Consider the following 15,101-nt stretch of genomic DNA (forward strand, 5'->3'; position numbering starts at 1 on the left):
TTAGCATTATTGAATAAATTATATTGTGTGTTTTAAACGTGGCATTAAAAAACAACAACAATAATATTACATTTTATTTTTAGGTGTCTTTCAGGACACTCAAGATTGCCGTACAAGGTAAAAGGTAAAAAATAAGTTAAAATACACACATACAGATAAAACCCACAACAATGTTAAATTAAAAAGAATAATGGAATTATGAGGAAGAAAGCCTGTCTGAATAAATATGTTTCAAGATGTTACTTGGCTGAGATTGTAAGGAAGTCCAAAGTATTGTGCGGCCTCATCAACATCAAATTATAATCGATATAAGGGTCAGCAGGGATAAAATCGAACTACATATTCACACACATTCAGTACTAGCCTACATTCTATAATGAAGTGGAACACTGATAAAGGTATAGTTTATGGTTTTTATTTAAAACTGTATTTTTGATGACTGCTGTTAGTTAAAACGTCCACTAGATGGCATTATATGATCTTGCATTGCACTAAAACCAGGTATATGAGCGTTGCATTTTGGGAAATGAAGATGCTATGAACGCTAATGGAGAAAACGCTAACGCTAGCGCGACCTCTTTCAAACCAAAGAAAAACTGGTAATGGTTTCGAAAAAACATATTTCAATTTCATGTACGCGAAACCATAAAAGGTTGATTTTGTTGCAGACGAGTTCCAGACTGCTCTAATCAGCGAATTACATCTGAGTTCTGTGTGATACAAGTGTCTGGTGAGTTGCTATGCTTTATGCTACTATGCAAGAGGATATGTCATAGACACGTTTTCCTGTAGAGTTGAGTTACAAGATATTGTGTCTTTTCTTTGTCTAAAAAACAATTGGAGGAAATTGGAAATATAGTAAGATGTTATTTTTTCAAATACAAATAAGTTAATGTTGTATGTTGATGCATTTTTGGAAAGTATTATCGATAGGTGGGCTAGTATCAGTCACTGTATAATTCATGAACAAATAGTTAAATGTGGGAAACGACCAATTTTGACCAGTATTGTAGGTTATACTTGCCATGCTGTACATTCTATGGTTGGTTGAAAATTAAGTTCTTGATATGCAGATTGTTTGTTTTTAATTGCTGGATCTACATCTGACAGACAGAATTGATGTCAAGGAGGATTCGGCCTGATTCAATGAGGGATTGAGGACCAATTTTTTTCAACTTCAGCCAACTGTTGGAGCATCACCCAAAGCAGATAAGGTCACCTTCACTACAAAATTCTTCACACAATATACAGTCACACTATCCCGATAGTACACACATACACTGAATAGTACAACAGACATTGAGGCACAGCAGCAAAAGACTTTGAAGGGACTGTTCAAATTCAATATTTTTTATTTAGATAGTTTGTGTATATTTTGGGGATTATATGATTTTGTGAGTTCTGTAGTACTTTGAATAAATGTTGTTGTTGTATTTTCTTACTAGCTGCCCTTGCTCCTTGAGTTGAACCTGTGTATATTACTATTCCATACTTAGTAACATCAAAACAAAATTCTTGTTCACATAAGCAAAAGAAATTACTAGTGGGATGAGCAAATTATTGCTTGGATAAAATATTCTATCACATGCATTAATAACGATAGCAATTTATCTGAAAACTACCAGACTTGCTTTTTTTTTTTTTTATTACATTGTAACAAAGCTATCTGTGACAAGTCTCTGTCTTTGGTTTTAAAAAATTAAACGTTAAAAATATCCTTTCCAACCCTTAAAAAAAAAAAAAAAAAAAAAATCATGTTATGTCTTTACAAGTTTTTGTTTTTTTCACCAACATATCAATACCTCTGGGGTTCTAAGTGGCCTTACCTTTTTGAAAATATTTCTGAATATTCATAGGAAATGTATTATCTTTTAAAAAGTGTGCAGCAATGTATAACACCAAATCTTTCCAATCATTTTTTTCCTGGATAAAACTGTTAAATGAATCTAGAAATAATAGTGTGTATTTCTCTATCATTTTTTATACCGAAATGTAATTTTTGGAAAATTCTATTATTTTTAGCATTACTTTCGGAAAAAAAAAAGAGACTTGTGTAGTTGTGTGAGGTTCTCAGTTATGAGTGTACACGGTATTTTAGTAGACAGTGTAAAAGGGCTGCATATTACGATTCATTATTGGGCCTTTTCCAAATAATACGTTAGTGCGACAGAAGGGATATATACAGTGGGGAGAACAAGTATTTGATACACTGCCAATGGGTTTTCCCATTGGCAGTGTATTTACTTGTATGAAGGATCAGTCAAGTTTGGCAATATTCTTAAAAGTATAAATACATATATAATATAAATATGGGTCATGGACCTGTTTATTTTTGTATAATCACCTTTTTTCCTCTTTAACCTAATTTGCCTGCTTTTATTTTCTAAGGTCGTGGAGGAAAAGACGTTAGTTTGACCAATAAGCTACATTGTAGCTTATGACACAATTGAAGTGGGCGTCAACTGTTCCTCCGGCTTTTGGCACATTTAAATGGAGGCCAGTATCCGGACGAGTCCAGGTTACCTGCTGATATCGACAAAGAGAAGCACAGGATAAATTGCCACTCAGTGACGGTATGAATGTGGGTGCCAATGGTCGTCTGTCTCTTTGTGTACCCTGTGATTAATCATTTCAGCGTGCTGCCCGTCTTCCATTGCAAGTATTGGTGGCTCGGTGGTAGAGTTTTCGCACGCTGCGCGGGAACCCCGAGACTGATGCCCGGGCACGCCGATGCATCTTGGGGTAGCCTTTGCAGCTAGCCTCGCATCGGGGCAACAGTTCCGCTACGACAACGCGAGCAGACCAGGATATACGGTGTTGGAAATGTCCCACACTACAACAAATCATTATTTTATCCACACTGGTTTGAGTGCAATATTGTTGTGGTTGGTTCGTTGTTTAAAATGTGTAAAAGAAATAATGTTTGTTTTGCATGTGGGATGAGAATTCAGTAAAACGGCATGTGAGGGACTAACTTGTCCCCCCCCTCCACAGTACTTAAGTTACTGAATATGTATATAAAAATGGATCTTAAGCTACTATACCGAGTGTGGTTTGATTGTCAATATCAGTTTGCATATGACTGATGAAAAAGGTAAAATTTCAGATTTGAAGAAGTCCATTGGAACTGTTTTGAAATAAAAAAAACCATCCCACCTTGTTTCCAATTGCCAAATATATATGCCTTGTAGACTGAAGTGCAAATTGTGTTTATTCACAGATGCAAGACAGTGTTAAAGTATAAGAATAAAATGTCGCAGTAAGGTTTATTGACCACATATTATATGTACATAATATAATTATATATAAGGAATGTTTGTATATATAATTTATGTTTGTACATATGATGTATGTGTGTATGTGCAGGGTGATTCAAAAACAATGTGCCAAAATCACACATTTATTCCTTTCAAAATCATTGACATAGACTGAAATGATTAATTAAATTGTTAATTTGATAAGAAAGTCTCTTTATCAAGTAAGTTAACAAATTTAGTCATATCAGCTTGATTGTCCGTGATGCTGCTGGTGGTCACATTGAGCACTTGTAAAGCATGAAATAAAAACAAAAATATACAATACTTGTGTCAATGTAGTTATTGCCCCCCCAATTTACCGCAATGGTTTTGGCCCATTCTTTTTTTCATCACCCTGTATAGTGTATGTGTGTATATATGTATGTGTATATATATACATTATTTCTATATATTTATGCAAATATTTTGCGGTACTTCGTGCTGATTGCAGCTATGCTCTGGACCCGCGTTCCGTCGACATTCGCTGGAAGTGATGGTAAGTTAATGCAGCACCAGCCGTACAACAACAGACGCCGAATCTCAATGACGCACCCTGAGCCACCCAGGTTTCATTTTTGCAACGTGTTGACAGTTAGAGCTGTTCCTGAATGGGAAACATTTAGGAGCATAAAAATACTGCCAGCTTTAACTTCACGGCTGGTAATGACAGTGTTAGACATCCGATCTTCCTTTCCATCCACTCCCAGTCAAAATGGATTCGACATGTAGTACAAACATGGCACCCAAAATATTGTTTCACATGTGTGCGTGCGCAAAAAGTATTCCACATGTATGCGCGTAAGTGTCTCACATGTATAAGCGCAAAGATTTCACATTCATGCGCGTGAGTGTCTCACATGTAAGCGTGAAAGGATTTCATATATATGCGCGCGCGCTGGTCTCATGTAAGCGTGAAAGGATTTCATATATATGCGCGCGCGCTGGTCTCACATGTAAGCGTGAAAGGATTTCATATACATGCGCGCGCAGGTCTCACATGTAAGCGTGAAAGGATTTCATATATATGCGCGCGCGGGTCTCACATGTAAGCGTGCAAGGATTTCATGTATATGCGTGCGCAAAAAATATTTCACATGTATTCGTGCACGCGTCTCGTATGTATGTGTGCGTGAATATCACATGTATGCGTGCGAGAATCTCACATCTATACGTGCGCAGAAAATGTTTCAATAGAGTGTGTGAGAACGTTTGATAAGTGTGTGTGAAAGGTAATCCTGAATTATGTCCCTAACGGCCCCCCATAACAATATCCCACACAGAAATATATTTAACAAACCTTTCCAGCGTTATTTCGTTGTGTAAATGCATTTATAATTATAATAAAAATATGTAGACTATTTAAACATTATGAAAACTTTTTGTTTTTTTCTGCCAACTCGAAGAAATTTAAATAAATGTCTATTGCATTTTGACGAGGAAATGACGCATGAACTATCCACCTGATAGAACAAACACACAAATATAAACGATATAAATGTTTATTGAATATGCATCTTACAGTCTTGTTTATCTGGGAGAATTTGTTACAAAAGACAGCTTTTAATTGATCATTATGCACATAGGCATCGTCCCAGTTGTGATCACACAAAACGCAACCACGCATTGCATCCCCTCATTTGCTCCTCCTGCTGAGTCCTCACAAATAAAACTGGCTCGGGCCTACAAATGAAACGTACATTTTCGGGGGGGTTTCGGGCTCGAGCCTACAAATAAAACGTAAAATTTCGGCCTCTCGGCCTTTAATACACGGGGGCCGGGTTGGGTCTCTAATCGAGAAAGCAGAGATCGGACATTACATAACGATGGCTGAAGCGGAGAAAGTGGGAGCGAGAAAGATTATTGATGCACCTAACACATTGAAAGTAAACATCAGGAGACATTTTGGCTTCTACGAGGTTGGTGGGAAACTTGACCAGAGTTATGCGGTGTGTAAAAAATTAAACATGAGAATAATAATACAAATGGGGAAACCAAATCCGTTGCATCAACAGAATTGCACAGGGAAGATTTTTGAACGTACTTATATATTTTAATATGCGTTGAAACGATTTGGCTTGTTGCCCGCATCGAATCGAACCGTCCATGCCCCGCATCGGGATGCATCGCCGCATCGATTATTGTTGACACCCTTAATATATACATTATGTATATATATACTGTATATACATATATATACAGTGGGGAGAACAAGTATTTGATACACAGTCAATGGGAAAACCCATTGGCAGTTAATCAAATACTTGTTCTCCCCACTGTATATATACATTTTTTTAAATCATACTTTGGGGAAAAAGTGAGAAAAAAACATGCCTTATATGTATCTCTTTCCAATGCTAAATCTGAATAAATACATTGAGCACACACACAAAAAAAATTAAAATTTGGGGGGCGGGGGGCGCAACTTCGTGGTTTTTCACTTATCGCTGTTAGGGCCTGTGCTCCTCCTTCCTAAGCCCTGGCCCACCTCTGGCAGGTGTGAGTGTTTTTATTCTGATTACAGTGTGGACGTCAGACGGGTGGAGCGGCCACAGGTGATGGCGATGATAATCAGCCCTCTTTAAAAGCAGTGGACGCCGCCACTCCGTCGCCCGATCAACGTGTCTGCTAAGTCAGTTGTATCTCGCATTCTTCTCTTATTGCTCTGATCACCGGCTCACGACATTTTTGCTCTCGTCCCAGGTCCTGTTTTTTGCGCACCCCTTGTCGGATTTCATGCCTGCCTTCCTTCCCGAGCTTCATCACCTCACGCCCACTCGACGACCCCGATCATCGAGTTCCACTGCTTTTGTGTTGGACACAATAAAACATTTTGGTTTATTGCCACACCGTGCCTGTGTCTGCATAAAGATCCCCTCCATTCCGAGAATCCTAACAGTTTGATCGGGCCTCGATGGATCTCGCAGACAATCCTTCCGGCTCTCCCAGGTCACTCCGGGACCAACACCAAGCCATTGACTTCCTCTTCCATAAGGTAACGGCCATTTCCCACTCACTCCGGGCCATACAAGCACAACTAGCCCCGTCACCTCTTCGCCACGCCGCCGCCTCGCCAAGCCGCGTTCCAGCAAGTCATTTGCTACGGGCCGAGAGCCTCACGTCCCCGCTCCGGCGCCGTACAATGGCAACCTCGGCACTTGTTGCGCCTTTCTGTTGCAATGTAGCCTAGTTTTCGAGCTACAGCCACACACATACCACGAAGATAGAGCGAAAATTGCCTACCTTATTGGCTGCCTAAGTGGCATGGCTCTCGATTGGGCATCATCAGTTTGGGAGCAGGGATCCGCCGTGTGTCGCTCGTATGCGTCCTTCACCGCAGAAATGCGCAAAATCTTTGACCACCCAATCCGCGGAAAAGAGGCAGCCAAACGTCTCATGTCGGCTCGCCAAGGGTCTCGGAGCGTAGCCGAATTCTCAGTAGAGTTCCGGACGTTGGCCGCTGAGAGTCGTTTTAATGACGCGGCACTTCAAGAGGTATTCCTCCGCGCATTGAACGAGCCTCTCAAGGACGAATTGGCCACCCGGGACCAGCCAGATTCATTGGACAATCTCGTCAGCCTTTCTATCCAAATTGACAATCGCATGCGTGAACGCCAGAGACAACGCAGGGTGCTGCCGGACGCCCCGCATTTGCCCCTCACGGTCTTTCCACGACCACCCCCGCTTCCTGTCCGGGCCACTGACGCGGTGTCGACAACATCGCCCCCTGCTGAACGGACGGTGCCAATGCAGTTTGGCCACACCAGGCTGTCGCAGGAGGAGCGTGCACGCAGGTATTTTGCACAATTATGTATTTACTGTGGTCAAGGTGGGCACTTTATCTGCAGCTGCCCGCTGCGTCGGGGCTCACCAAGAAAGGGGGGACTACTCGTGAGCCACATGTCCCATCATTCCTCACGCCGGCTCCAGCTCACAGCCACACTCACCTGGAAGGAACAGTCCCGCACCGTGACCGCCCTTGTGGATTGTAGTTCTGACGAGAACTTCATGGATCGTGGCCTCGTGGACCAATTGGGGCTGGTTACGCACCCGCTTCCTGCCCCTTTGAAAACCACTGCACTCGATGGGCGTCTCCTGTTCAGTGTGAGTCATAAAACCGACGCCGTTGACGTCCTTCTGTCTGGAAACCACAGGGAGGTGAGCTCCTTTCTAGTCTTCCACAGTCCCGGCACACCATTGGTCCTCGGCCTGCCTTGGCTAAAGACACACAACCCTGCCATAGACTGGACACACCCCAAGCTAACGGCGTGGAGCGACTTCTGCCATAATAACTGTCTCAAATCCGCTTTAGTGGCTGCCCGTCCTGTCCAGAGCGTGGGAAAACCTGACCTGTCCGCAGTACCAAAATGTTACCACGACCTGGGGCAGGTATTTGATGAAGACCGTGCAGCATCGCTCCCGCCGCATCGCCCTTATGATTGTGCAATCGACCTCCTTCCTGGTGCGACTCTTCCCAAGGGTCGCCTTTTTAACATCTCTCTACCAGAAAGGGAGGCAATGAAAAAATACATTACAGAGTCCTTGGCAACTGGGGCCATTCGCCCGTCGTCTTCCCCTGTAGGTGCAGGTTTCTTTTTCATAGGTAAAAAAGACGGCGGCCTGAGACCCTGCATAGACTTCCGAGGCCTGAACGAGATAACTGTCAAAAACAGGTACCCTCTTCCACTCCTTGATTCTGCGTTCACCCCCCTCCAAGGTGCTACTATTTTCACAAAACTCGACCTACGTAGCGCCTATCACCTTGTCCATATTAGGGAGGGGGACGAGTGGAAGACAGCCTTCAATACACCCCTGGGCCATTATGAGTACTTGGTAATGCCGTTCGGACTCACAAACGCTCCAGCGGTTTTCCAGAACCTTATTAATGACGTCCTGGGAGACATGATTAACAGATTTGTTGTGGTGTACTTGGATGACACTCTTGTGTTCTCCTGCACACCAAAGGAACACGAGAACCACGTCCGTCAAGTGCTCCAGCGGCTGCTAGAGAACAGACTGTACGTCAAGGTGGAAAAGTGCGAGTTTCATGTTCCGGAGACTACGTTTCTTGGTTATGTCGTAGGTCAGGGGGAGCTACGCATGGACCCGGCAAAAGTCACGGCGGTTCTGAACTGGCCTCGCCCCTCTGATCGGAAGCAGCTTCAGCGGTTTCTCGGGTTTGCCAATTTTTACCGCCGCTTCATCCGTAATTACAGCCGGATCGTGGCTCCACTCACTGCCCTCACTTCCACCGCCAACCCGTTTCGTTGGTCCAACGCCGCAGACTCCGCTTTCAGCAACCTCAAAAGCCGTTTCACCTCTGCCCCGGTGCTAGTCCATCCCAACCAGTCACTGCAGTTCATCGTGGAGGTCGACGCCTCAGAGATTGGCGTGGGCGCTGTGCTGTCCCAACGCCGGCCCGCTGACGGCAAGATCCATCCATGTGCGTTTTTCTCCCGCAGGCTTTCTCCCGCTGAACGCAATTATAGCATCGGGGACAGAGAACTGTTAGCGGTGAAACTGGCCTTGGAAGAATGGCGCCACCTCCTGGAAGGGACATCCCAACCCTTCGTCGTGCTCACCGACCACGAAAACCTGGAGTACCTCAAGTCCGCCCGGAGACTGAATCCACGACAAGCCAGGTGGGCCATGTTTTTCTGCCGCTTTAACTTCACGCTGTCATACATTCCAGGTTCCAAAAACGTCAAGCCAGACGCTCTGTCACGCCAGTTCCAGACTACCGAACCCAAGGAGGAACCCGCTCACATTCTTCCACCAACCTGCTTCCTCGCTTCAATGGAGTGGGAGATCGAGCGGAAGGTGAAGGATTCCCATGGTGAACACCCAGACCCCCGAGCTGGCCCACAACCCGACCTGTTTGTACCCCAGGCTCTCCGTTCCCAGGTGCTGGAGTGGGCTCACTCCTCCCGGCTGTTCTGCCACCCCGGCATACGTAGAACCATGGCTGTGCTGCGCCAGCGATTCTGGTGGCCGTTCATGTCAGAGGACACCAGATCCTTTGTTCTGGCATGTACAGTATGTGCGCGCAGCAAAACTACCACCAAGCCCAGCTCTGGACTCCTCCGCCCGTTACCCATCCCAAGCCGCCCTTGGTCACACATAGCACTGGATTTCGTCACCGGTCTACCTCCGTCCAAGGGCCACACAGTGATACTCACCGTCGTGGACAGGTTCTCCAAAGCCGCCCATTTCATCCCGCTTCGCAAGCTTCCGTCAGCCACAGAAACCACAACACTGCTCACTGACCATGTATTCCGTTTGCATGGCATTCCGGCTGATATCGTCTCCGACCGTGGACCCCAATTCACCTCACAAGTTTGGAAGGCCTTCTGTGCGGCCCTGGGTGTGGGTGTGAGCCTCTCCTCTGGTTACCACCCACAGACCAATGGCCAGTGCGAGCGGACCAACCAACAGCTCGAAGTGGCCCTCCGTTGCACCACTCAGGCTCACCCCAGCACCTGGAGTGATCAACTACCCTGGGTCGAATATGCGCACAATTCCCTGCCAAATGCCTCCTCGGGTATGTCACCATTCTTGTGTTCCTTGGGTTACCAACCCCCATTATTCCCCTCACAGGAACATGAAATCGCCGTCCCGTCTGTCCAAGGCCACATAGATCGTTGTCTCAGGGTCTGGGAGCAGGCGCGCTCCACACTCCTCCGCGCCTCCGAGAAGTCCTGTGCCCAGGCTGACCGCCATCGTACACCTGCACCCAGCTACGCAGTCGGCCAAAAAGTGTGGCTCTCTTCAAAGTCCCTGCCGCTAAAAACTGAGTCGGTTAAGTTATCCCCTCGGTTCGTTGGCCCCTTTGAGATCACCAAGGTAGTGAATCCTAATGCTGTGCGCCTTAAGCTCCCCGCCAATCTCAGAGTCCACCCCACCTTCCACGTCTCCCAAGTCAAGCCAGTTTCTACGAGCCCCTTGGCTCCCCCCGTTCAGCCGCCTCCACCACCTCTCTCGATCGATGGAGGTCCTGCCTACCGTGTAGAGCGGCTTCTCGACGTCCGCCGTCGTGGCCGTGGGCTCCAGTATCTGGTGGACTGGGAGGGTTATGGCCCGGAAGAGCGGTCCTGGGTTCCAGCCCGGTGGGTGTTGTCCCGCGAGCTCATCCGTGATTTCCACCGCGCCCATCCTGGGCGTCTTCGTCGGGCGCCAGGTGGCGCCCATAGGAGGGGGGGTCCTGTTAGGGCCTGTGCTCCTCCTTCCTAAGCCCTGGCCCACCTCTGGCAGGTGTGAGTGTTTTTATTCTGATTACAGTGTGGACGTCAGACGGGTGGAGCGGCCACAGGTGATGGCGATGATAATCAGCCCTCTTTAAAAGCAGTGGACGCCGCCACTTCGTCGCCCGATCAACGTGTCTGTTTGCTAAGTCAGTTGTATCTCGCATTCTTCTCTTATTGCTCTGATCACCGGCTCACGACATTTTTGCTCTCGTCCCAGGTCCTGTTTTTTGCGCGCCCCTTGTCGGATTTCATGCCTGCCTTCCTTCCCGAGCTTCATCACCTCACGCCCACTCGACGACCCCGATCATCGAGTTCCACTGCTTTTGTGTTGGACACAATAAAACATTTTGGTTTATTGCCACACCGTGCCTGTGTCTGCATAAAGATCCCCTCCATTCCGAGAATCCTAACAATCGCGGCGGGTTCTGGTCCCCATTAACCGCGAAAAACGACGGATCACTGTACACTGTGGTCATTGTGAGTCATCCAAAGTCTTTCCAAACAGTTATTCAAGTCATCTAGTGAAAATTTCTTTAAAAAAAATATATATATATGTTTTTTTTTAATCTCGCAATATAATATCACAAACCCCCCAAAAATTGCAGCAATAGTTTTTTCCAATATCGTTCAGGCCAAGTTCCAGCTTTTAAAGACACTCAGAGCTACCATTCTTCTAAGCAGCTGAACAGGAAAAAAACTAATACAGGTCGTCCCTGGGTTACGTTACGAATGAGTTCCGTTCCTACGCTGGCGGCATAACCCAAATTTCCTCGTAAATTGGAATTAACCCTTTAAGTACCCCTAAATATCCTCTGAATGTCAAAATAACTATCCAAAACATGCATTATATGTCATTTTACTGTCCACGCCAAGACACTGGCACTAAGTCTTAGCTAGACAGTAGGTTAAACTGTAATATTTCCTCTCTCTCTTGCTCTCTCAGTTGGCTGTGTGCGCGACTTCTTCGTGGGAGTAAATGCTCCCTTCCTCATGTGTGTGCGCGCTCCTCTTCGTGTGTACATGCGCTTTTACTCACGTGCAGAAGTACTATTACTTTGAGGGGGGAACATACTACCTGCTCTATGCTTCCTGCACCAAAATAAAAGCATGCATCACAAAATAACCGTCAACAGTCTAATCAAATTCACATTTCGCCAAAGGGCAGAACAGTAATATTAATGAAATAAAGTAAAAAATAAGATCCTTTGAGTAACAATGAGATACTGTTTAAGCAACAACAACAAATCGGCATTTTCGTAAAGGCAAGTCAGAGCTTTTTTTTAAGTATTGATAGTGAATATGCTGTTTTTTTTTTGTTTTCTAAAGTCGCTATTTTCTCACTGGCTAACCTTAGCTAGCTAGCCAGCCTCACTTGTAAACTGCAGGCAAAGAGGGAGGGCAGAGGAAATGGGTTAATCTGTTCGTGATAAATCAGTGTTTAATTTATCAGTCATGGTTTATAAAACATCACAGAGTGAATGATTTGAAAGATAAAGGTAAACAGCAAAATGCACAGAAATATTTATCAATGCGTGAGATTTCCTCTTGACATCTGATGGAATGGTTGGACGGGATGGTAGCATGTCTTATTAAGTAGTTATGATTGTGAAATTCCATGGAAACTTCCAATCTTACCTAACTTTCTAAATAAAACCTAACGTGATTGCAGGTGAACCAGCTTATGAAATGATGGAGACTGACCCAGACTGGGCACCATCCCCACATCTGTTACACCGAAAAACATTGCACGCTCTGCAAGACGAAGTAGGCGTGAGCAGCTACGGAAAGGGACATTGCAAACACCAGAGATGGGGGTCCAGCAGGATGCAAACATTGAAGAGCTGCAGACCAAGTAGGGACCATCTGAACCTGATGAAATAAACAGTCACCAACAGAATGAGGAGAGACACCTGATGCTGAAGAAGAAAGTGGTCAGCTACAGACTGAAGAGGGGACACATGAAGCTGAAGAAGAAGGTGATCAGCTAATCACAGATGATGAGACGCACAACACCAGTCAGAATTTGACACAGACTGTGATTGAACGTTTTGAAATTTTCACAGAGAAACCATCAAATCTGAAAGCACGTGCCCAAATGTTTTCCAGCTACAAGCACCACCACACTATGAAGTACTTAATAGGTATTACACCCAAGGTAGCCATTTGTTTCTTTTCAAAAGGCTGGGGAGGTCGTACAAGTGACAAACTTATAACCCTGAACAGTGGTTTTCTTGATCATTTGTTACCTGGGGACATTGTCTTGGGTGACAGAGGTTTTGACATACAGGAATGTGTGGGCATGTTGTGTGCAGAGGTCAAACTCCCAGCATTTACAAAAGGCAGATGTCAGTTAGCAGCTAGAGATGTGGAGGAAACTCGGAAAATAGCACATTTGAGAATCCATGGTGAAAAGTTCATCGGAAATGTTTGTAAGAAGTATAAGATCTTAACAGGAACCAAAACCATAAACATGATTCTTCCATGTGAAGGTGAAGAAGCCACAATGTTGGATAATAATAATAATAATATGTCTGTGCAAGCAAAGTTTTATACGTTTTTACATGACCTAAACCTGTTTAATAAAGTACGGTATGTCAATGACAATTTTGAAGTTTTCTCGAGTCTCTGCCTCTCTTAAGTACATAAAGAACTGGTGTTGGTTTTGATAATGAAAAGTACTTTTCTTTATTAATTACATTCAAACGATGTTGTGGAGATTAACACTGTATAGGAAATACGCAGGCATGAAAATGGGTCAGGGGTTAAAAAGGTGAGAAGGGTGTGGAGGAAATATGTTCCGGTACACTGTACAACTCAACAAAATATTGACACCTTAAAACAACATAACTTCAATTTTAACCAGCTTTAGATAATAATTGGCTGCAACTGTGACATACTTTAATTGGGAGGGGCAACAGTGAATAGAAATCAACACTGTCATCAACACTTTCTGGCTGTGACTCAGTCAGTCTACCTCTTTTCTTCCTTCAACCTCTGCATCAAAACTTCCTTCCTCAACTTGTTCATTTGAGAACAAACCACAACAGATGGTCACTGAGCCACCAACAGCACAGTTTTCTCAAAACTATTATTTCATTATTATCCATACTTAACAACTCTAGCACCTAAAAATTAATAAAGCAATGACATAAAATCTTATAGAAAAATAACATTGTAATTGTGTTTATAATTGTATTTTATACCCGACTATCCTTGCAAACTTATTCTTACCAAGTCTGCCATTCACACAGCTGATGAGGTATCCACTGCCTTTAGCAGCTTCATCCAACTTTTTTATCCATCAATCTCCTTTCCTTACAAGGCATAACTATATAGTGAAATATAAATCTTAAAAAAAAATCTGACTCCCTGGTGGCTTTTATTTTTAAAGCTTTCTTAATTTCTTTCTCTCTCAATAACTATGGAGGTGGATTTGTGTCTTTATTTTTCCATCAAAAAAAAAAAAGTTGCTTTAATCAAAATATATATTTTTAATCCCAAAAAAGTCACTTTAAAAAAAAAAAAATGTTTTTGATTGCAAAAATAAATTTGAGACAAAAAAAGCATTTGAAAACTATTTTTCTTGATTGTAACAACTTTTTCCATTAAAGTAATGTTGTTTTGCGTTTGGGTCACATTTTGGCTAGGACATTTGTGTCTATTATTATTCAATCAAAAAAAATAAGTTGCTTCAAAAAAAAAAAAATCATAGAAAAAGTTTGCACATGTGTCAATCATCGTTTAACAAAGTGAGCAGCCTCAGAGGGTTTGAGTAGCCTCACTATGAAGCATTTAATAAGGCCAAGCATTTTCTTACTACTTTATTCTTGTTTAAAAAGAATTCGGTGGGGCAGTAACATGCTTATAACTTATCATAATTCTTACATTTTGAAGTGCTTAAAAACCATTTATAAATGATACTTTGGGGGGGGGGGGGGGGGGAGTGAAAAAACATGTCTTACATATGTATTTTTCTCCCAATGTAAAATCTGAATAAATACACTGAACACGCACGAAAAAATTCTGACAAAGACCGATAGGCGGGGTCAAAGTTCGTTCTTTGTCAGTCACGTGCCCAAACTAGCGGACACGCCCCCATGCGCCATTTTGAGTGTATCACGGATGTAAACAAACCAGAACAGGAGTAGCTCCGACGCCACATTACTGCCTCCAACTTCATCGCTGTATATAAAAAAGTCCCTCGTTTACGGTATCAGCGCTTACATTTTAAAAACTATAAATCTCTCGAAGCTCACGGACATTTAACGAATGGCTCGGTGCAGGATCTTCGCATTTCGACCGCAGGACTGCGACAACACAGTCGTCACTCGTTGCTACTCTCAGAAACATGATACAGCTCTTACTTGAACATCCTTGAACTTGAATTGTACCTTGAATATCATCTTAAACATCACATGACTAAAACAGGTGAAGGAACTGTCATAATGACATGCAAATTCATGTATATTGCACAATATAATTTCAGTGTTGACATTGCCATGCAAAGATGTGCAATTCTCTCAATGCAGGACTTATCATGTGAAGTAGGACAAATTTACTTGAA

At 43.7% G+C, this 15,101-nt stretch overlaps 1 long non-coding RNA gene across 2 annotated transcripts; it reads left to right on the forward strand.

The window, feature by feature from the left end:
• Window positions 1–334: 334 nt before the first annotated feature.
• LOC130912198 (uncharacterized) lies at window positions 335–4,133 on the forward strand. Of its 2 annotated transcripts, XR_009062573.1 has the most exons (5): window positions 335–599; window positions 669–730; window positions 1,111–1,214; window positions 2,389–2,573; window positions 2,636–3,789. It is a non-coding gene; the product is annotated as an uncharacterized LOC130912198 (long non-coding RNA). The 2 variants fall into 2 exon arrangements; XR_009062571.1 differs by having other exon boundaries at window positions 2,389–4,133.
• The last annotated feature ends 10,968 nt before the right edge of the window (window positions 4,134–15,101 follow it).

This window comes from Corythoichthys intestinalis, chromosome 1 (genome assembly GCF_030265065.1).
Source record: "Corythoichthys intestinalis isolate RoL2023-P3 chromosome 1, ASM3026506v1, whole genome shotgun sequence".
NCBI classification, from domain to species: domain Eukaryota; kingdom Metazoa; phylum Chordata; class Actinopteri; order Syngnathiformes; family Syngnathidae; genus Corythoichthys; species Corythoichthys intestinalis.